This window comes from Photinus pyralis, unplaced genomic scaffold (assembly GCF_008802855.1).
Source record: "Photinus pyralis isolate 1611_PpyrPB1 unplaced genomic scaffold, Ppyr1.3 Ppyr1.4_LG5, whole genome shotgun sequence".
NCBI classification, from domain to species: domain Eukaryota; kingdom Metazoa; phylum Arthropoda; class Insecta; order Coleoptera; family Lampyridae; genus Photinus; species Photinus pyralis.
Window position 1 is genome coordinate 42,079,935 of NW_022170596.1, and position 22,923 is coordinate 42,102,857.

Here is a 22,923-nt window from a genome sequence, read left to right on the forward strand (position 1 = left end):
ACAACACATGAAACATGGCCGTTCGACACAGTAGACGACAACTTCAACAAACTGTTACGCCCAACTTTTACGTCTCCTCTAAAACTGTCACCTGAATTCGGCTGATCTTCATAATAATAATAATATATTTAATGTCCAACAGAAAAAAAAAATTTCCAATTACAAGACAACAACAAATTATATAGAGTACAAAATAATATAAAGAAAATGAAACGAAATTCTAACCTCAGTGTGAACATAGTAGTAGGTAAAAATCCTTGAATAACAAAAAAAGAAAATAATTAAATTAAGAGATATACCAAAACATGAAATGCAATCTAAATGGTAAACAAAATTTATTAACTAACACGTAATATAACTAAACATTTCGACTAATGTGGAATGATATATGTCAATATTTGGGCAAATTGTATCAAATAATTTACATGCGTTTACAGTAGGAAATTTCTATAAAATATTTGTGCGAGGTGTAGTTCTAGAGAATGAGGCACTGAAACGAGTATTGTATGGAGGAATATGAAAATTAATGGATGACAACAAATAAGGTGCATCCAATTTATTGGCCCGTATGAATAAAAGTGAGCAAATGCTTATACTTGCAAAATTCAAAGTAAATACTCGTAAGTGCCCTTTCATACTGGTTTGTTTAGCAGCGCTGCACTGTGTTCTGTCCTGCTGCTTAGCAGCGCTGCTAAGCACTTAACGAGTATTTACTTTGAATTTTGAAGTATAAGCATTTGCTAACTTTTATTCATATGGGCCAATGTGTATAATGTTATGCAGAAAAGTAACCTTCCTCCTGCTTTCGAGGGAACTAAAGTTGTATTTAGATAGCAAGAGGTCATGGTTGTAACCGCGAACAGGATTAACTCGTTCCTCTTTAAAATACAGCATTTTTAAGATCTCCTGACTATAAGTAAAGACTTTTACTTGACGAACATTACGCAACTTAACGCCAGACGCTTGTAAGATTTTAACGAAAAGCGTCCCAGTTTTCAGTATTTAAAGTTCGTCTCCTCCTTCTCACAATTTGAAAAACTTCATCCAAGTAACGGAAGGTAGCAACACGACAACCGATAAAAACTCCTTTTCTTGACGCTCCTTAAGTTACGTATCAAAATTTCACGCGAAATCTCTTACCTCAGATAACCATTTTCTACGAAAAGCACGCAGTTATTTTCCCCGATAAAATGCATTCTTATTGCTAATACCTTATATCACCCTTTTGACAAAAGTAACCAAAGTGCCTATAATTAAAACAGAACTGTCACTTACATGTAAAATAACAACTAAATAATAATAAACATAAATATAATAAATAATAAAACAAAATTGATAACAAGAATAAGCGATAAATTGCCCGAGTTTTAACAATTCTAGGAAACAATCTTCTACCAGGAATAATACACCACTTGGTTTATTAAACACGTAATAATCGTTCCGTACTTAAACGTAAAACCCCACCAAACTATTGTCAATAATAAATTACCGTTTCCCGAAATCGTCATGAAACCTGTACTTTTAGTATGCCAGGAAATTTCAATTTTCATGACGGTGTGTATCGTCGCTTTGTGCTGTTGAATATACCCTTAGTTTGGGTAACTGACAGAATGCGTTCTTCGTATGTTAGTAGTTGGTACCATTGGTATTGAGAAAAATATCACTTTTACTTTCGTCGTTGAAATTATTGCGAAAGAGGGTGATATATCTGAAGTAGAGGATGTATCTTCTTGAGATTATGCCATATGCTTTAATTTAATTACCTATATCGGAATCCGAAACCCATTTACTAATGAGTTTTTGGAAGTATTTTTCGTGTAACCACTCCTATCGATGAAGTACCGTTCTCTTATAAAATGCTTAAACGAGCTCACCAATCTATGATTGATATGTCTGCTTAGCTGGAACTCATCTAACACTTGGTTCTGCAATGCAATGTGTGAACTTTCGTAGCAGCTGCCAAAGTGTAGGTAAACGCTTTTGCTGTACATTTTTGCTACCGTGGTGACGAACTGCTCTGCAGTTGATTACATGAAATATCGAAGTTGCTAATGTCCAATCAACTATAAACTGTCTTTTGCCTTTGTCGCTAATTGTTAACGCAAGTTAATTCAGTACGTTACAGTTGTAAATGAGATTAGATTAAGTTATAGCGTATACGTATTCAGCTGTGCTGAAAATTTGCAAAGTAACCTTGCCGAGAAGTGCTAATTTACTGCTTAATGCAATTAAATATCTTTTGTGTAGTAGATTCGTTGCCAAGACAAAGTTTGTATTCTTATATTATTTTTAGTTTATATTTTTATTTACTTTTTGGCGTGACTTGTGCACGCCTGGCGTCCAAAAATTATATGAGCTTTGTCAAACCTCGGTGGTTGCTTCACTGGAAGACCCGTTTCCCCTAGCTAGCCGTGGTCAATTCCCTTTTCCCTTTCGAAATTCGCTGCAAGGGACATTAACGCTGTAGCAGACCCCTTTTCCTGCACGTCCTTTGCACGTTACAGTGGTAATGTCCAAGGATACTATGGTAATGTCTAATGACTCCTGTCATCACCGACACATTAATATTATGACTTATGTATTGCTCCATTTTAAGTTTTGGATGTAAAGGACTTATTTACATTTATATTAATCAAAAGTTTTATATTAACGTTGAAACTTTATATTAAAAAAGACGATTTTACTACTTGACTCGGAAATTAAAGTAGTCGGCCCTAAAGCAACCGGCGCGGCGGTTTACGGGCAATTCGCGCCCGGAGAATTCGTCCCGACACAATTCGCTCCCAGGGCAATTGGCGCCCGAATAATTCGTTCTTAGGATAGATAATATGCTTCCGGAAAATTCGCGCCTAAACTAATTCGCTCTCGTAGAATTCTTTAGCAAAGTATTCGTTGGTTTATCTTATAATTTTTAAAGCTTTCTGCCAAAGGAGTGGTTGGTGTTAAATGTTACCTAGGTACAACGTGTGACTGATGGAACAGCTTTTTCTTACCAAAGAATTCTTTCAATCCAATCTTAGGTATCGGTAATGACTTTCTGCTTCTGGCGGTCAATGCTTTGTCAATTGTTTACGTTAGAGGTCAAAATGATGACAGTACCTAATCTCCAAAATTGCGGCATTACGTCTGTTAAAGATATTAGCATATAGATACTAATGTTACTATGTTCTTCCACTCATCTAAGTTGCAAATAAAAGTCTGTCTTAAACGTTTCCTGCAGTAGTAATGAAAACCAGAAGTTTTCGAATAACAATTAGCAACCTAAAAACTGTTTTGGGGATGGCTATTATAGCTGCTTATAGGAACCAGTGCACCGGTACAATTTTAGAATCAAAACAATACCGTTTTTATTTCCTGCCTGTTGCGAAATACTTATAGTTTAGACCAACCACGCATACTGCTTCTTGCAAACATCAAAGGCGCCGCGATTTAATTTTAATCTCCATATTCCAATCTTACACGATTAGTTGTGCTACTGAAACGTAATCCCCGATAGTTTAACGCCCTGTTGTAACAATTGGCCTATATCGCTAACCTTAAAATTTATTACAAATTTGTCAATCGTTACGATACTCTCTACAACTGCTGCTGTAATATTGAATGATAAGATAAATAGCACCAGAGTATAAACCAACAAAAATCGACGTTATCGCCGTGTAATAAACTCATTACGCTGCCGGCGGATTTCTAGTTTATAATTAGCCTTAATAAAAATACTATCGAGATCGCATTATTATACCAACAATATTGACATTGACATTACCAGTTCGTTCGATACTTATTAGAAATAGCGATTCCTGTCGCGAATCAAAAAAGCGACTACTGAATGTACGTACGCGAGACGCGAAGACTTGCAGTCTGAATTCATACAGTAAGCTAGTTGGATGTTCATAAAAAAAAAGTTAGTACTAACAGAACGTTCCTTTGGTAAAGCCGCGTGTGATAATCCGTTATATGTTGTGTAATTAATTAGTGGATTGGTTTATTGGCCCCGTTGGATGCACAATCGATTCTTGCCAAAGTAAGTTTATTTTCGGACGCTTGCAAATTAAAAAAATAGGCGTCTACACATTCTAATATAAATTTGGATTTCGTAGATCGTTTGCCAAAAAATAAATTTTTTTCGAGAGATTACGAATTCGATCCACTTAATACCAATACCAATTAAGGAAAATATGCACCAATTAAAAAATTTAAATTCCTGACCTAATTTTTAATTGATACATGCAACAAAGTACCACCGAAAAACTGAACAGAATGGATTTCCTGTAAAAAGGTAGATTTTAACGTAATTTTAGAAAACGACCTTCGCGTTTTACATTCAAAGGTTTTTAAATTTATTGCATCCTTGCTGATAACAAACTAAGCGTAAATTTTAAAATAGGAAACATTAATTTATGACTAAACAAATTTGTGCATTATTTAAAGAAACTGGATTCCTCTTATTCATTCATTAATTCCCATAGCCTCGAGCGATGGAATTTAAGACACGCAAATTTTAGGCTGTTACCAAATTACAAAAATCACTTGAAGATGACACGAAACAGTTACTCAATTTTCTAGAGTGGTTTCCTGAATCCCCCACAGGCCCTACACGAAATTCGGTCATTACTGTTCGGCTTGTTCTTGATGCTTGCTTTTGTTGGTAAATTAAATTCTTGGGCGATTTATGTACGAAATTTTCGGAGTGAAAAATGAAACGATTTCCTACTGGCGCCTCATGTTCTGTTTTTGGCAAAAAAAATTATTTATGACTTTTCGTTTATTGTATTTTTGTTTATGGCCAATTGCACAATGCACTTATCTTGTTATTTTCATTGAAAAAGCAATTCTAAATAATATACCACCGCGATACAATTATTATACTATAATAATACCCAATAATGCAATAATTTGCAAACGGTATTATACTAACACCACAGATTTGTCGCTAGACCCATTAATTTCATATGAATATTGAAAAAATCGATAAACTGTGGTGATGTTATTACGTGATTGTTAATTTTCTGATACTGTAAAAAACAATCATCTTTCTTAATGTGGGCTCCAAACTATTTAAATTAAAAATAAAACATTCACGATGTTGGGGATAACTCAAAGTGTCTATTTTACGAGAAAGCGTTGAAAGAGAAGAGATTTATGCTTTTTCTGTTGCTACTTTTGATATTTATTTCAAAAATAAAATCTGAATCAGAAAAAATAAAAATATCGCAAAGATCAGTGGCACCAAATTTTCCTCTTTTTTGTCGCTGATATTTTGGCGGTCATTTCTTGTTTGAAAATCAAACTTAAGAAGGTACCATCAGAATTAAATAGGAATATCCCAAAAATAAGTGACGCCAAATTTTCCACTGAGTAATTGCGAAAAATTTTGGCGCTCTTATAGTTTTATTTGAAAACGGATGCCTTGGTAATAAGTGGATATAAACTTCGCAAGGCACAACCAGAATTAAATAAAGATTGTCCAAAAACAACTGGCGCCAATTTACCGTTTTTAGCTTCCTAGATTGATCATTTCCATTTTTTTGGACATGTCAAAATTTCATGAAATGTCGACATTTTAGATCATTTTAAGCAACTTTAAAAAAAAAATGTTTTCCCGTCTGTATGTACCTATACAAGGTGGCAATTTGAAAACTTACCACCCCCATGTCTTAGTAAATAAACGAGATATTTTAAAAAATCAATCCGTTTCGGTAATTCGGGGGGAGAATCACAATGATATTGTTGGTGATGCACCCCCTCCAACCCCCTGCGCCCCAGCCACTCCAACTTTTAAATCTTAAATAGTGACCCCCCCATGTGTGATACGTCGTTGGTAAGCTCTGAAAAAATGAAAGACATGGGGGGTGGTAAGTTTTCAAATTGCCACCCTGTATACGTATTTACGCTGGCAATTTTCCGAGATAAGACTCGATAGATTTTGTTCAAATTTTGGATACGTATATTAGGCATACGGAAACAAAAAAATAACGGGCTGGATTTTTGAAAAAAAAATAGATACACCGAAAGATATGCGCCCTCGTATGCGCCCTCCAAAAATAATCTTTAAATTGAAATCAATTTTAAGATGCTAATAAAAATCACATTATAACTTGAATTGTTTAAAACCAATATGAAAAGAAATACAGTATACCTAAGATTAAGTTTTCACACACGGCAAAACTTGAATTGTCAATTATTGTTCTTACAGTTACAATTTGTTTAATTTAAACTATCTACCAATTCTAATTTATTTCATAATTTTAATTAAAACTTTTTGTCATTTGTAACTTGTTAGGGGGCTAACACAAAATGTTACCTATTACCCATAAATGAATCACCTGGTATGTTATACAGTGTGTTCGAGATAATGGAGTCGCCTCAGTATCTTTTTTATTTGACGCAATTCGAAATGGTCAAATATACTCAGTGACATTGGAAATTGCAACACCAAGAAGGAGTTGGAATTTTTTGACCAAACTTGGCAGAAACGTTTAACTACTAAAAGGTAACAATTGATTAAAATTTCATTCATATGGATCAAGTGGTAATGGCTTATTTGACAGTTCTTTCATTTTTTTCTAGTATTCTTATATCGTGTACGTTTTGCGAGATTTTGTTCAGTTCTTATTGTTTTCGCTTTTAATCGTTTCTTTTGAGGCTGTGATCATGCCTAGATACGCCAAAGTGGAAATTACTGCGAATTAAGAGAAGTTGACAGGTGTCGTATTGTTGGTTTGGGCGGAGGTGGTTTTTCGTTCACAAAAATTGCAAGTCACCTTAACCGAAGTCAATCCACCATGATTCGTTGCAATCGGGCATGGATTTGGGAAGGGGCAGGATCGTCGTAGAGAGGAAAGGGAGGGGGCAGGAAAGGGTGGGGGGCGAAAAAGAACAATTGAAGTGCGGGATCTTATGGCAACAAGAAACCGATTCTCTAGTACCAGGTCAATTGCCGATCAATTGTTAGCTAACGAAGGTCGTCCTGTAACACTTCGAACGGTTTACCGCAGAATCAGAGCTTACAACTTGCAATCCTATCGGCCACATCTTTCGTTACCATTAACAGCTCAACACCGCTAGCAGCGTTTGGAGTGGTGTAGGTTGCGACTGCACTGGAACCTAGAGTAGCATTGGGTGGTGTTCAGTGATGAATCCCGATTTTGTTTGGGTATGCATGATGGCCGTATGAAGGGCAGCCGAAGACGTGGGGAACGTCGCAATGTTGAATTTTCTGTTATGAGGCATGTGCACTAAGCTGTGGGGACTATGGTATGGAGTACTATAACTTATGGGAGTAGGGCTCGTTTGTTATTCATTCGAGGTAATATGACCCCCCCAGCGATATGTGGATGACGTGATAGAACCCGATATTCTTCCATCTCTTCAGCAGTTGGAAGACCCACTTTTCCAGCAGGATAATGCCCCTCCCCACATTGAAAGACGTTCTATGGACTTATTTGCACATGATAATGTCAATTTCTTGCCATAGCCACCCAGATCTCCCAGTATATCGCCTATCGAGCAAGTTTGGGACATTATGAAGAGAAGACTGATGAACTTACCGCATCCTCCGCAGACGCTGCAAGCTCTACACAATGAATTAGAGGTTACTCACAGTTGCTTGGGACACAATACCTCAAGAGGAAATCGGCCGTCTGCTAAAATCGATGCTACGAAGCGTGAGGGAGTGCGTAACCAATAGGGAGGGACTACTATTATTATTAATAAAAATATGTTTATATTTCATCCTTTTTCTTTTAAATTTTAATCAATTGTTACCTTTTAGTAGTTAAACGTTTCTGCCAAGTTTGGTCAAAAAATTCCAACTCCTTCTTGGTGTTGCAATTTCCATGTCACTGAGTATACATATAATTTTGTATCACGATCTATCCGATTTAAATTTCCAGCATCACTTCCGGTTAAACCGGAAATCGATGCAACTTATGCAATTTTTTAAAGATCTCTGTAAAGAGCAATTCTATGCGACATATAATATGCATATGGCCGATATACAAAAAAAAATGAAGAAATTCATAGCTAAACATAACCCAGCGCGCTTAATTAAACTGTTCTTGACCGAAAACGACTCCAAGTTATGCGACGGAAACACGCGTATTTTACAATGATGTTTTAACGTTGTCTGGTTGCACAATAATCTCCTTATGGTGAAATAAATGACATTTCCAGATATTAATCGATTCCATTGTAAAACTCACATTTGAGTTGAATTTAATAATTCGCATCCGAAAGTTTTCTATTATGCGCGAAGAACACTGACTTTCGCTCTTGATGAATTCTGCACAAATTTACTTAGCGACCAAAACTACGTGGTTATTCCTGGATAGTTCCCGATGCGGATTAATATTTATTTTCAAATGGATGGTTAAACTTTCCGTAGTTCGGAGACGAAATAATGAAAATTTTACATTAGAAATTTACTAGTCGCACTGATGATCAAACGCGAGTTGAATAATTTTAATTTTCTGTAAGAACCACGCACTATTTTAACAATGAATCCTCAAATAATCCCGCCTATTCCTAATTAATTAAAGAACACCTACAAAATGGCTTCTTATTAACGCTGACGGCTATCGTAAATTCCCGTTCTGGTTACTAAATCATTCCCAAATACACAAAATAATGCTCTGACGACATTAAAAGATGCAAACGGGACAGTCTTCTATTCTACGGAATGCTCGCTCATTTATTCCACTACCAAATCTCTATCGAACTCCGAACTTTACAAAAAAAAACTCGATCCAAATTTAGACCTACCTGCGTTACAACCCTAGGTTTATTTGGAAAAAATAACTTATTCGTCAATCTAATTAGTAAAGAATTGAAATCAATAGTAAAATGTACGATTTGAATGGAAAAAACTGAACATTACAAGACATTAAAAGCGTAGGTGTAGCTACAATCTACGAAATTTTAAAAAGGAAATCAAAATTCCCATAAGAAGTGCGGGTATTGTTCATTTAAATGAAAAACCTCTTCATCACTTTACATAGACCCCCTTTCTCATGGAAAAATTAATAAAAATGCAACTAAATCAAGTGCAGAGAATTATAGTAGCTTTAAAACTGAATCCTAATAACATCAATACTTAATAAACAGAGAATAAATTATACAGGGTGCACCGACTAAAAGTTACCTTTGACGGAAACTTGACAAAACGATACTGGTACAAGGTCCATAGGGGTACATTTTTTTGCACTCCAATTTTAACACCACTTTTTTACGACCATACTTTTTTAGCGCTGTTCTGTTGTACCCTCGGTTTTACCGCTTGTTGTTAAGTTAGGATAGGTTATTAGGTTTCCCCTCTCCAAATTAACGTGAAATGAGTAACTTTACTGCCCTATAGAAACCCTTTATTGCTTTAAAATCTCCTCAGATTTCCACTTATTTTTTCAAAATTTCCCTCTATTTGCCTAGAATTTGCTCATTCTTTTAAAATTTCCTCATATTTCCCCGAAATTTCCTATTTGAGGGACAAGAATATCCCACGTGATCAATCCCTCGGAATTATGTATGTTGTGGTGCAATAGATCTACTCTTGTGTGATTACACTGTTGTCGAGTTCGGAGTACCACAAGAAAAACTTCCATCCCCTAATCAAGTAAGTTTCTAGAAAATGTATTAAAAAATCCACTTGAGAAGCGAAAAAACACCATTCGAAGCATTATCTGTACAACACAATTCAGTACTGCTACTTAGATCCTTAAATTTGAGGGGGAGACTGATTTCTGATTTAGCCTCTCCCCGCCCCTAGAATTATCTCTACTTTAAACCTCATGGCAACTTTGCCCTCTTCTATATGTGCTTTAGACTTGGATTGCAATAGGATGAAGGAGGTAGATTTGACACCCCTCTCCAAAAAATTAAAAAAAAATCATTTTATATTATGTCCTTTAGTGCATATAAAATATTCTAATTGTATGGAAAGCTGGGGGGTCGCTTTAGCCCCCTAATACGGAAACATCACATGGACTTGGGCGCCACTGCTAAGAAAACAATTAAAACGCCCACATCATTGTACGGTACTCGGTACATTTAGACCGAATATGGAAAGAATGCCGTATTACATGTAGGAAATAGTTCCGTACGTGTCATGACAGCTTGCGATGTAGGAATGATAATTACTTACACTTTCCATATACATAATTACAGTCCCCGATTCTAATTCTGTAAGTGTGATACGCTGATACGAATCAGTTTCAGTTTAAAATATCGAATTCTGACGTTGACGGCATTGTCAAAGTTAAAGGCAGCGGACCCCCTATTTGCATAAAGAGTTACTTAAAATGTAGGTGCAATGTCGAAAGAGTACACCTTGAACCGCATCTAACGGTGTCCCCGTGCATGCATAAAAACAAATTTGTATAAGTACCTTGTGTAGGATTATGTATATTTAGAAACATTAGGTACGTTGTGAAATATACTTGATCTCTTATTCACCTCAAAATGTCAATACAATAATTAAAGGTGCCCCTAATTTGTAGAGCCTGAATAAAAATGGTAGATTGTCATCAATTAAATTAGATATACGACACTTACTGACATTCGAGACACCCGAAAGAAAAAATTTCCATGTTTGTTATGGCAAATTTCACGCACGGCTGGAGGCAATATTATCTAATAGTGAAATACGAGTGAATTAATTAGTTGTTCCGAAATTTAGAATGATTGTCGCGATTGGCATTTCAGTGGTTTTCATTTCCATATCTTTCCACTGTGAAAATAACAGAAGCGTGCAAATTATTATTTAAATCATGCTACCACAACTTCTCACCTTAAAATCGTCAAGAAGGTGGTCATTGCCAATAAAATGAATACCTTTCTGCCTGCACGATTAGGAAATAAAACATAATGTCCATTAGTATATTGCTCGAGGGGAAATAGAAAAAAACCGGTAGAGTGGCTACTAAGTCCACGATCATAATTTAGCAAATCGATCTTACTATTGACAAGGACTTTACTCATTTGTGGTTGGTACAGATACCACCCGCACATCTGCGTATGTACGATTCTGCCCTTATATGTCTAAGAATATGTGTACCAAATTTGGTTTAAATCGGTGCAGGGGTTTAGCCGGAAATGAGAGTACAGACCGACGGACCAACAGAGACATGGTCATGATCTTGTTTCATTCTACCTCGTTCCTCGTAAGTCACTTTTATATAAGAGGTTTGTCGCAATTAAAAAATCTTCGTAGGACTTCAACGCAAAAAACCACAAATTTCGGCAGTTGGGAGCTGAACAAAAATGTTATAGGATATCTTTACAATTGAGTCACAAAAACACGCTGGTTCATCAGTAGAAACGTGCCGTCACTATAACAAATTTGAATTGCCAATTTCAAAGAGTCTATTGTTTTCGTCTATCCTTGATATATTCGTGAAATAGTAACCTGTAATCTCAAGTAAATTAATTAGTAATCTCCGTTATAAATTACATCATTAAAACACAAATCATTATTCTTCGTGATCATCAAAAAGCAGTCCTTGTAAATTTCTACATTGGTACATTTCGACAGGATAATATAACTCCAAAAACAGTTCTGTTGGTCAGATTTCTAAACTTCTCGGCTTTTTTGGAATTCTCTGTTTTCTCATCTCTAAGACCTTTCACATTGTTTGAATTTATCCCCCTTCCATGTTTAGGTCGTGGTCTTGGTGAAGGCGATTTTTCCGGTCATGTAACTATAAAGAGTGACCTTGTTTTGTGGTGCAAGGTCGTGCTCTGGGATTTCCCCGGCGAAAAATCCTTGATCGCTTGCTCAGCCGGATGGTTTATAAAACTGCTTTTGGTAAAAATTGTTGAGTTTAATTTTATATATCTCAGGCGATCTAAAAAATACACAAAACGAGCGATACGAGAAGATAGTGATAGAGAGACTGACACGATTTTTAACCACTTCTTCAGAATTTTGATTTTGAGGATTCAAGTAAGTAAATAAAATTGGCAGATTTTATTTGATTGAGCGTTTTGATTGTGGTTTTGCTTTTCATCATAGAAAATAATTCGTGGACTAGCTCTTTGATTGAGCAGTTTAGCGGATTTAATTGGATTAATTTAAATATTTTTTTTAAATTAGGCTTTGATTTTGATCAATTAAATTATTTTGGCATGCAATTTAAAGGAATCGGTAGAGAAAAAAGAGAAATAGATGCAATTTTGAAAACCTCAGATATTTTAAAAAAATGACAAATTAAGCATTTTAAATTTTACAAAGATGAAAAGCAAAGCGATCAAGCAAAACAAAGTCCATACCCACATAGAATTCGATGTCTTATGTACAAGGAATATCTTCTGCATTTTATGTCCAGTATGATATTTTATAAATATACATTTTGGATGTGATATGGATGTTTAGGCACACAAAGTATAAAATATATGCATCTTAAATATAAAATATACCAGGAGTATCACGCACATTGTGTGTATCTTTTATTTATGTTAAAAATACACCTGATCATATACATTATAGCTCCTCGCAATGATATTCTATGTATATACATTGGATTATAACGTATGTACCTATATACGTTTTAGATTAGATACAAATACAGTTCATTTTTCTAAAATCAGGAGTGTTATTCCACAGGTTATTAATGAGTTTGTTTTTCTAATTTGGATGTAAAAAAAATTGGCAGGTAGGGGGGATCAAAACAAGCACTTTTTCCAATTAAACCGAGGGTCTAACGTGTTTCGTACGGGAGCCACCTCCAAAAAAAGTGGCGAAATTTGCATTTCTTCTTTAATTTTTTTTGTCAGCACTTAGAAACACTGGCGGCACGTCTTTGAATAGGTTTTTGGGCATGCTCGTTCCGATTTTGCAAAAATGTTTTCAAAATTCCTACTACAAAAGGGCGCACCTCTAAATGAGAGTGGGAAAAATAATTCTGTTTTCGACGAAATTTGGTATCTGGGGATTTTTGAATAAGAAAAGCACGAATCTGAAATTATTTTCATTTTCATTTTTATTTTTTGTAAAAAACAATGTACAATTGCATTACAACGTCAGACTAACAAACATTTAATAGACAATAACATTTTCACATACAGTTAGGTACTCGCCCTCATTGTAAATAACATTGGCAAACGTCGTATTTTGGTTTTGAATTAGAAACAGACAGGGAATTTTGATGGCCGTCTAACACACCTTCAAGGTATAGGCTACCTACATAATGCAAAAAATTCCAAGACTCTAGGACCATTCCCCTAAAAGTATTTCAAAGCCGCAGTGGGTCCGCACGGACGGACAAACGAACAAACGGACGGACGGACAAAACGCAAACAATAGCACATTTTTTTTATTTCTTAAAAAATGCGCTAAAAATTACACAAAAAGTATTTAGTGCATAAATAAATGTTGATAGTTATGCTCAAAATTATCTGCAACCTCTTAAAGGCTCCAATCAAACACTGGTAACACGTAAAAACTCGAGATTACAAAAGCTTTTTAATGGTCTTAAAGGCCCTGTTAGGCTCTTAAAAGCTCTCAACATAGCTGTCGACTGCGCCGGGGCACGGGGACACGTGCCTCGGCTGGAACAATTTAGGGGGGAGGGGCAATGCCACCCCTAGAAATTTCATATACTTTAATAAGTAAAAACAACAAAAAGGTAGAGTATAAGCCTCTGATTTTCGTTGTTTTGTACGGGTTCATTCGATTGAGGATGAATTGAGAGTATTTTTACACCTTATTTTTTTCCTTCTTGAGAAATTTTAAGTTTGAACGGCTCGTAGTTAGGTATATTTACTTATTATGTACATATAACATATGTAGGAGAGTAAGTAAATTCTTTAAAATTTTAAAATACAGAAATATAAATTATTTTTGTGTCAAGTTTTTGGTAGAAACGGTTGTGCCCCCCTTGGAATTTTCAAAAGTCGGCGTCTTTGCTCTCAGAGGTTCCCAAAAGCTCCTAAAGGCTCTGCTCTTACACAAATTATTTCTTCTGGGAGACTGTTGGAGACAATTTGTACCCTTAAAGTCTCTTAAACACTTTAAAAACCATAACAGTTCTTAAAGATCAAATTTCATATATTAAATACCTACTTTTTAATATTATTAAAATGTCTCTCAAAAGCTCTTCAACTGGTCTTGGAGGCTCTGTAAAGGGCACTAAAAGACTGTCGGGATCATTAAACACTCACGCAGAGAAAACATTAATCCATACTGTTAATTATCCTTAAAATAAAACTTTTACATGCTCCTCACAAAAGCTGTTTAAAACTTTCCCCTTGAAAACCCTTAAAGCTCCTTGAAAATGTTTAAAAATTTTCAAGAGGAGTCGTTTAAAAGGAACATGGCGTTCTAGTATCCCATTAAAAGCTCTGAAATGCTATTAAACCTTGTAGAAGATTGTAAGATTCCTTTATAAAACTCCAGAAGCGCCTCGAATGCTCTAAAAGATTAATTAAAGCATAGGCGTAAATCTTTAAAAGCCTCTAAAAGGTGCTACCTACAAGATTCTAAGAACTTAAGAACTCTTAAGACCTCTGAAGAGCTCTTAAAACATATTTGCTTGAAATTTTCCTGGCTTACGTGCGAAAGCGTTAACATTTTTTAAAGCTGTAGTTTACGACAAAGGAATAACCTTTTTTAAGCAAGTTTTGATTTTTGAAACTTAAAATGATGTATACTTTAAAATCTCGACTCCGATCTTAGAACTATGAATTATTATGGTTCTAATTTTTGAATTGAAATGGTATTAAGATATCAAAATTGAATCGTGTGTCTCGAAAACTGTTGATTCTCGAAAATTCCCAGCTGATTTGATTTCTTAAAAAATTCCATATCAGACATTTGGGTTTTTGCAGCCACTTTCTCCACCTGCCTTCCGTGTTGGAGCTACTACTACAGTTTTTCAAATATTTACAGACCTGGCATCTGAGTCAAGGTTGGCTTGATCCTAACTATCTGAATCATGACAAAAATATATCAACACTGTTATTTTTAGTTCGATTTCAGTGGGGAAGCGGCTAGAAGTGAATGTTTGATAACCATTTTCATTATGAAGGTATCCAAATTGTTAGGTACTCATGCAACAATTTCGGTGGAATTTTTCTCATCAGTTATGAAAGAAATTCTAAAATTAATCTGGCAATGAAACATCTATCAGTGATATTGCAGTATAGTAATTTGGCAACGACATACTCATGTACTTGAAAATAACGATTTGTGGTTGGAACCTAGCGTACATTTTTTTCAGTTACTAGGCGAAACTTTTAGTGGCATTAGTCTTGGTACAGTTTAAGTTCTCTAAAATCCGATGATATAAAATTTCCAACACTTTGATATGGTGGCCCTTTGCCCCTGATGCAGTAGGACTTAATAAGTTCTGTACTCTTTAATCATATAGTCGAAGAGATTTACCTATAGAGAAATAAAAATCTCTAGCGAGATATGCGTATTTGAAGTGAGGGATACGTCTCGTGACTACAGAGTTGGACTGGGTCAAGCATAGAGTGACCCAGTGACCCAGTTAGTTTACTGACCCAGTGACCCGGTGACCCGGTGACCCAGTTGACCCGGTGACCCCGCTTGACCCGGTGACCCAGCTTGACCCAGCTTGACCCAGTTTGACCCGGTGACCCAGCTTGACCCGGTGACCCAGTTTGACCCAGCTTGACCCGGTGACCCAGCTTGACCCAGTGACCCAGTTTGACCCTGTGGCACAGCTTGACCCGGTGACCCACTGACCCAGCTTTACCCGGTGACCCATCTTGACCCGGTGGCCCAGTTTAAACCGTTGACCCCTAGGTCTTAAGGTTAATTTTTATTCAAATTTATAGCATTAGGTTTGTATTGGTATTTACATTTTGGCATCCAAAACAATTTCAAGTAACTTTTAATTAAAAAAAAATTTCCTCAATAATATTCGCCAACAAGCACGTAGCCCAATTTCATTCAAGAGAACTAATACCTAAAAAATCAAATGCATTTGTTTACAGTTTGTAGTGAAGTAGTCAATGAGAGTATTTAGAGAAAAGATGTATTTGGATTAAGCTAACTGGTAGAAGAAAATTAAATGTGAATGAACACCAGTAAGCAACTGGTAAGCCCTGAAGCAAAGAAATGAAGGAGGGAACTGTTCAGAAATAACATTACTATAATACAATTCGGGACATGGAAAGTTTTTTACGGCAGTATTAAAGCAAACATCACAGAAATGGCAGTTGTCAAGCAATCGAGTATTATTACTGTAGTACTGTAGTATTACTGGTTACTGGGTCATATTGGGTCCCCAGGTGAAATTGGGTCAAACTGGGTCACTGGGTCAAACCGGGTCACTGGGTCAAACTGGGTCACTGGGTCAAACTGGGTCACTGGATCTAACTGGGTCACTGGGTCTAACTGAAGAGAGTATGACGTGACCCAGCGACCCAGTGACCCAGTTTAATTCAGTGACCCAGGTGACCCAGTTGACCCAGTGACCCAGTGACCCAGTCCAACTCTAGTGACTAACCCCTCACTTTCCTTTTGTGAGTAAAAGCTTCCTTGGATATTCCATTTTTGAGACATTCGTCAATCGACGAAAACGTTAGGAAATACAGGAAGACAGTTTGTTTCTCTCTTATTTTTATAGTTCATCGTTTTTTAATCAAGTTTCACTTTACATAATACATTTTGTATGCGTTTTCGTGGATAATTTAGAGATTATAATACAATAAGCACGTAATTTCCACATTTTGAGGGATTCTATTTAACATCCTTAAAATCCGATCTAAAATTCGTCCATTTAAAAAAATACATAGGAAGATTATTATGTATCTCTGTAGATTCTTTACACTTTCGTCCTGATGTCATCACTGATGTAGGCGAAAGGGTCATGTGCAAGAGCTGTATATCGCAGTGGTTTTAAAGTGCAATAATTTAATGTTTATAACTTTTACCACTCGTAAACACTTTATCTCCTATTGTTACGTTCAAGGTTTACGAAGACATGATTCTATACATACCTAACATAGAATGTGGTTTTGTACCAAACCAAACCGTAGGTACCTATACACTTTGTTGTGCTATGATCCAATTCTATTTTCAGGGCATGCTGTAGCTCCCAAACAAATTTCCTTTACTTCTTCCCGAAAAAATTATGCAATGACCACAATTATTGTGCGTCACCACTTGTTCACGAAATCGACCTCACTTCCGTTTCATTACCTCACTGTTTAACACAGGCTAGGTAAACCCAACTCGTAAACTCCGCGAAACCAATTTTTCTAAACAAATCGAGCGAGTGATTAAATTTTTATGGTCTTCGTCATAAAATCTTTATGATATCATTACTCTGTATTTCTACAGCTTATTTGGATATTCTCTAATGTCTAGCAATAAACGAAAACATACAAACGTGCAAATTCCCTTTTATACCCCCTAATATAAATAATTAGCGAGTTAATAACGAGGGTGCTGTTAACTTTATTACTAATGATCTCAGGAAGAGCAGCTTGCTTGTCAATTTATTCGACATAAACTCGGCTCGCATGCTTTACCATCACCGATACCATCGCGTTGGCAGAATAGGAAGATTTCTAATACCGATATTCACATGTAATTGATGTCCCGGTAACGTATTGTGACCCCCAGGTAGAATTTAATGAACGATCAATTACTTCCAATGGCAAGTAATGACATGATCATTATGATAATATTGGCCGAGAGAATTCATTGAACCTCCTGTGGGTAAGTAGACTCGAACAATTCGCCACATTTTATTGTTCCGAAAGAATTCGCAAAGTTGTACTGGAGGTGGTGGGCGTACAATATGATTGTTCAAAGAAGGCACTTAGATGGAATAGTAAGTGGTTACGACAATAGTCTTCGACTTCAATATTGTGGGTGGTGTCTTTTATTTCGCGATCAGGATTGCACGAAAAGCTCTATTATCTAATTTCAATTTTACTCGCTTAAAATTCGCTTATTAGGAATAATACAATCTCTTCCGCGTGCTGACTCTTATTTTATTGTCAAGGTGATCTCTTCTAAGTTGTAGGTATATCGTTTAAAAACCTGCCTGATGTTTTACTATTGGTTCATAACGCTGCGGAGACTTGTTTTTGATTTATGTTTAGGTAAAACGATTTCTGATATCACTTTAAATGAATTTTATAGCGGGGCATTTAGAATAGATCAAGAACATGCACCCCCTCGACACTGATTCCTAAATAGTCAAATTCCGACTGCGTTTAAGATCATTAATTATAGTTTAATATCCATGAAAACCATTGCCGCGACAATCGTTGCCATGATTTTAAACAAAGTTTAGATTTGACGGTGCTATTGGACATAAGAATGCTAGCGCATATACGCCATTCTGGCTAATATCCAAAAGTTGACAGAATTCACAATGTTTCCTTGGATTTCTGGAGTATTGGTGAATCCAACAAAATGTGAACTGATAATTGCCATCCATGGAATTTCAAATGTTACAACGCATAATTCTGTGGAATTTTCTATTGGTTTGTGTCCTTTGCGTCACCAATCTCAAACGGCTGTTTAATCAATCCCAATCTCTTTTCAGAACTTGCACGCACAGCAAATTCCGCGTTGACTTTATTTCATGATGAATTAGGAAATGTAAATTTATATCCCTCTTAAAACGGAGGTAATCCTTATCTAGACGCCAAAACCAATTAAACAATAAAAAACTCATTGAAAATCCCTGCGCAAAAATGACACATATTTCGTTGACTCTAATCATCCAGACAAATTCTTTTCATCATCATGACCAAAATTTGTTGGGGAAGACTCTCAGGACAAATATTGCGACCATGAATATTTCTGTGGGTGAATCTTCAGTCGAATCTTCCCGGTGGAAATTTGCCTTGAGTGAATTTTCCGGGGAATGTTTTCCAGGGGCGAGTTACTTTGAGACGAATATTCCGAGGGCGAATTTATCGGCGCGAATTTTGCAGTTTTTTTAATTATTTTGCATACGGACGACAGAGATTTAACGAAAATCTGACTGCAAATCAAAGGTACAGGGTGTCATTTTCGACACTTTTATGAGCTCTCCGTAATTGTTAGTCATATAAAAAAATTAATATAGGCTTCATATGTGCTATTTTTGAATCAAACTTAAAACAGTAATATTAAAATTTGAAAATATTCACTTACTTAAGAAATCCGGGGAAATCAAAAATTGTCAATTTCAGCACGACCCATACTTTATTACTTAAAAAAACAGAAAAATATTTATGAAAAAGTTGCTGCAGTTTTCTAAATAAGTATACTGGGTCAGGTAAAGAGTTATCGTATCTAACCTAATTTTTTTTAATAGAACACTTTATATATTATATCCTAAAAATATAACATTAAATTATTTTTCAAAAATATAACATGGACTATATTAAGAAAAGACTCAAGCGATTAAAAAAAATTCAAAAAAGATTCAGAACGATTAAAAAAAAGTTTAAAAATAAAAAACAATGAAAAAGAAATATGAATATCTGATATTTTCATAACTTTTTTAATCTTTTGAATCTTTTTGAATTGATATTGAATTTTTTTAATTTTTTCAGTGTTATATTTTTCTTTTTCTTTTACTTTTTACTTGGCCTCGTTTTGAAAACGGCAGACTATTAAATAAAAATTGATAAAAAGTTTGACCCAAAAACGGCACAATGAAAGTTTCAAAAATAGAACACCCTGTACATTGAATTCAGAACAAGGTAGATTCGCTAACTTTTAATTTGCGCATTTTTTGCGGCCATCTTCATGGGTGCATGCTTTAGTTATCTTAATTGGAACATCAATGAAATATAATTTTAGTTCTATTATGAATATCTCTGTTTAAAATAGCATAAATAAAGTTTTAAAAAAGGAACTTTCACAAATGTTACCAATCTAACCACGTCCTAAAATGGATTGAATAGATCATAAAACCTAATAATGTGCCAGTACAAAATTTTGGCACTTGTTTAATTTCAACACCACTTTCGATTACAGTGGAATGATTTTGAATAATCATGTAATATTACTTCCGCGTACATTCGCCAAAAATTGTACAACGTACCGGGAAACGACAAATTATAGCTATTGCAAAAACTGGACTCTTTTTTAAGTGTCGCATCCCAAAATCACCTCAATATCCTTGACCGAGTAACAAATTTTACGCATAATTGTGTTATTAGCGTTGCACAAGAAAAGTATACAGGTCAGAGACACTGAGTGCGTCCTAAATAATCGTCAATAATTAACAAAGGTGGGTGTAGTACTGCACCCAAATATAATGCGCGGCGTTCTCCATGCGTGCGAGAGATGTTCGTTTCCAAAAAGATTTATTTTAACAGGGGATTGTGCAAACCATTCCACTTATGGCTAGGCGTGGTTTTGTAAATAACATCTAGGTCGATATGAACCGAGTTATAATAACCAATTTCATCTCGCGCTCGTATATCGTATGTCAAATGATTAATTCAATAGCTATAAAAATAAATTAATGAAGATTGGCAAATATTAATTTACTCTTGAGCTTTTAAAATATCAAAGTCGTTATTTCGCTGACTCACAGAAGAATTAAGACCTCTTACTTTAAATTTCTTTTTAAGAAAACCTCAGCAGCAATCCAATTCCTTTCCCCCATTTTACGATATCCGTGTATAAAGCATTCTTTTATAAATGTATATGGTATAAAGCATATTTTTCAGTTCAAATCCGATTTCAATTTCAGCATTATATAATATCAATGCTTCAAAAGTAAACATCAAGCACTTAAGACCGTTATATTAAGTGCGCTTACATACTTTCACGATTTGCACATTAGTATTCAAGTATAGGTTGCATATAAACTATAGCGCCACCATTTTAATTTTCCCAAATAAAATCTCATACGGCTTGGATTTATTTGAAGCATTATTTGAAGGTAAACTGGCCAAAAAAATAATTTGCATCCTAACGGCATTTGACAACTAGTGTTGTTAAACAAAACAAAAACCTGCTCGAAGTGTATATAAGCACCATAAGTTGCCAAGGCCCATTCGGACAAGTGAAACACGCGAATTTCATGGTTAGGTTATGGATTAATTTAAAAATAGAAGAGTTTTACACTTTTCCCATGGCAAGTTTTCTTAATCCCAATACGTTATTGACGAGTCAGAGCGAATATTCGAGTTGGGACGAACCTTCTAGTCGAGAGAATCTTCCAGGACAAGTACTTCGAGAGTCAATCATTCCAGGGTGAATATCTGGAGGAAGAATGTTCCAGAGACGAATTTTTCTACAATCAAACCAAACGCGTTTCGACATCAGCGCTATTGATCACGGTTTACTGTCGAAACGAGTTTCTCTGAACTCTGATCAAAGACTAGTCTTTGCTCTGATTGAGGTGAAATAACTATGAATAACAATTACATAAACAACATACCATTAATTGCAATTCTGTGAATTATTACAATTACAACACAACCAAAGATTGTGTGATCAGAGGGTTGATCACTTCTTCCAATAGATTCCGACATAATTCTCCTGTTACATTTCCCTCTAGAAATAACTACCCAATTTGATCCCAAGGATACTTGCCCAATGAGGACATTGCGATCCTCTGAAAACAAGTAGGGATTTTCGTTATCTTTAGGACATTAATTCACAGAAGCGAATTAGCCAATCGTATTTATGTTACCCTAATCTTGTAAGACTTGGCCTTTGTATGGAATGGTATTTTTTTCAGAATTTTATGAACTGCCCGGTAGATACCTGGTATAACTGTATACGTACTCGTATTTTTAAGCGATAACAAACATTCAAAACGTGAAATGTATCAAATTCATATATTTTGTATTAGCCTTGGTTTTTAGTGCATTTTTGCAAATTTATTTTTAAAAAGGTAGCTTTTAATCTCACTTTGACCCGCTGGCTGGCTGGCTGGCAGTCAATGCAAGCCCGTAGAAGAACGATTGTAGACAGACGAGAAGCCACCTACGTGCAATTAACAACTTTAGGGACGGGACTACATGATGTGGGGTCTGCGACATCTGGGCGCCATCCCCGAGCGTATTATACTAACCTTGTGATTTTTCAGTTTTTTCATTTCTTCTTCTACAGTTTTGGTCCGATTGTTTTCAAATTGGTGTCGTCGGAAAGGTCTTATAAACGCACACAACTCTTGCATGACGGAATTTTGGTTTTATCTTAGGGGTAAAATTAACTAGTTTTTGCAAGGCACGCGTCTTCGAGGGGTAGTTGACTTTGGCCGCTCTGAGGAGCTCTAATCGCGTTCTCTCTTTCTCCTGTTGCAAATACAAGCTCGACCTATGAGAAGTACCCAAAATTATTTTGTTACGGTTTTTTTTAGCGAAATACACCAAAATGCGAATTACGGGTTAACGGGACGTCGGAGCTGGGTACCAACAAAGGGAATGTGATAGTCCCCGACAAGATCTTACTGATGCTGGAGTCGAAACAATTTCAAAGGTGCGAATTGAGGGTGCACGAGACGTCAGAAGCGGGTACCGATAAAGGGAATGTGGTAGCCTTCGACAAGATCTTATTGATGGTGGAGTCAAAACTGGCTAATAGAATACTGATCTGCCACACAAAAATGCGCTGAAGTCTTTTCGATCTCACACGAGGACTTTGATAATTTTTCTATTCATGACCAAACCATTGAAATTTTTGTAGATGATTTTATTGTGTTTAGAATTATGCATTATCCTTAATCACTTTGAATAATCCCGAGATAGGTTTTTTAACCGAAACGTGTAACTTTCCTATTACCTATCAGCATTGTTTAATTTAAACAATGCTATCAGTGAAATTTCGTTTGCGGTGACCAGTGTAAAACTGATAATCTATCATTACTCTTGTTTAGTCTAGACCAAATACCTTCGAATGACGTCAAGTTGTTTATAAACCAGCTCGATAAACTTTCACATTATTTTGTAATTAAAAATGCATTAACCTTTATTTGTGGGGATTTTAACATC

At 35.7% G+C, this 22,923-nt stretch overlaps 1 protein-coding gene across 3 annotated transcripts in view; it reads left to right on the forward strand.

Moving 5' to 3' along the window:
• The window catches only part of LOC116171348, a 91,249-nt gene that overhangs the window by 25,854 nt on the left and 42,472 nt on the right, over window positions 1–22,923 (forward strand). The window contains exon 1 of one of the 3 annotated variants that reach the window (XM_031488130.1): window positions 3,809–4,021. The exons of 1 other annotated variant lie outside the window; for it this stretch is intronic. The gene's annotated coding sequence lies outside the window, so the exon portion shown is untranslated. Of the gene's footprint in view, window positions 1–3,808; window positions 4,022–22,923 lie in introns of those variants that run through there. One more of the 3 variants, XM_031488128.1, reaches the window with a different exon arrangement.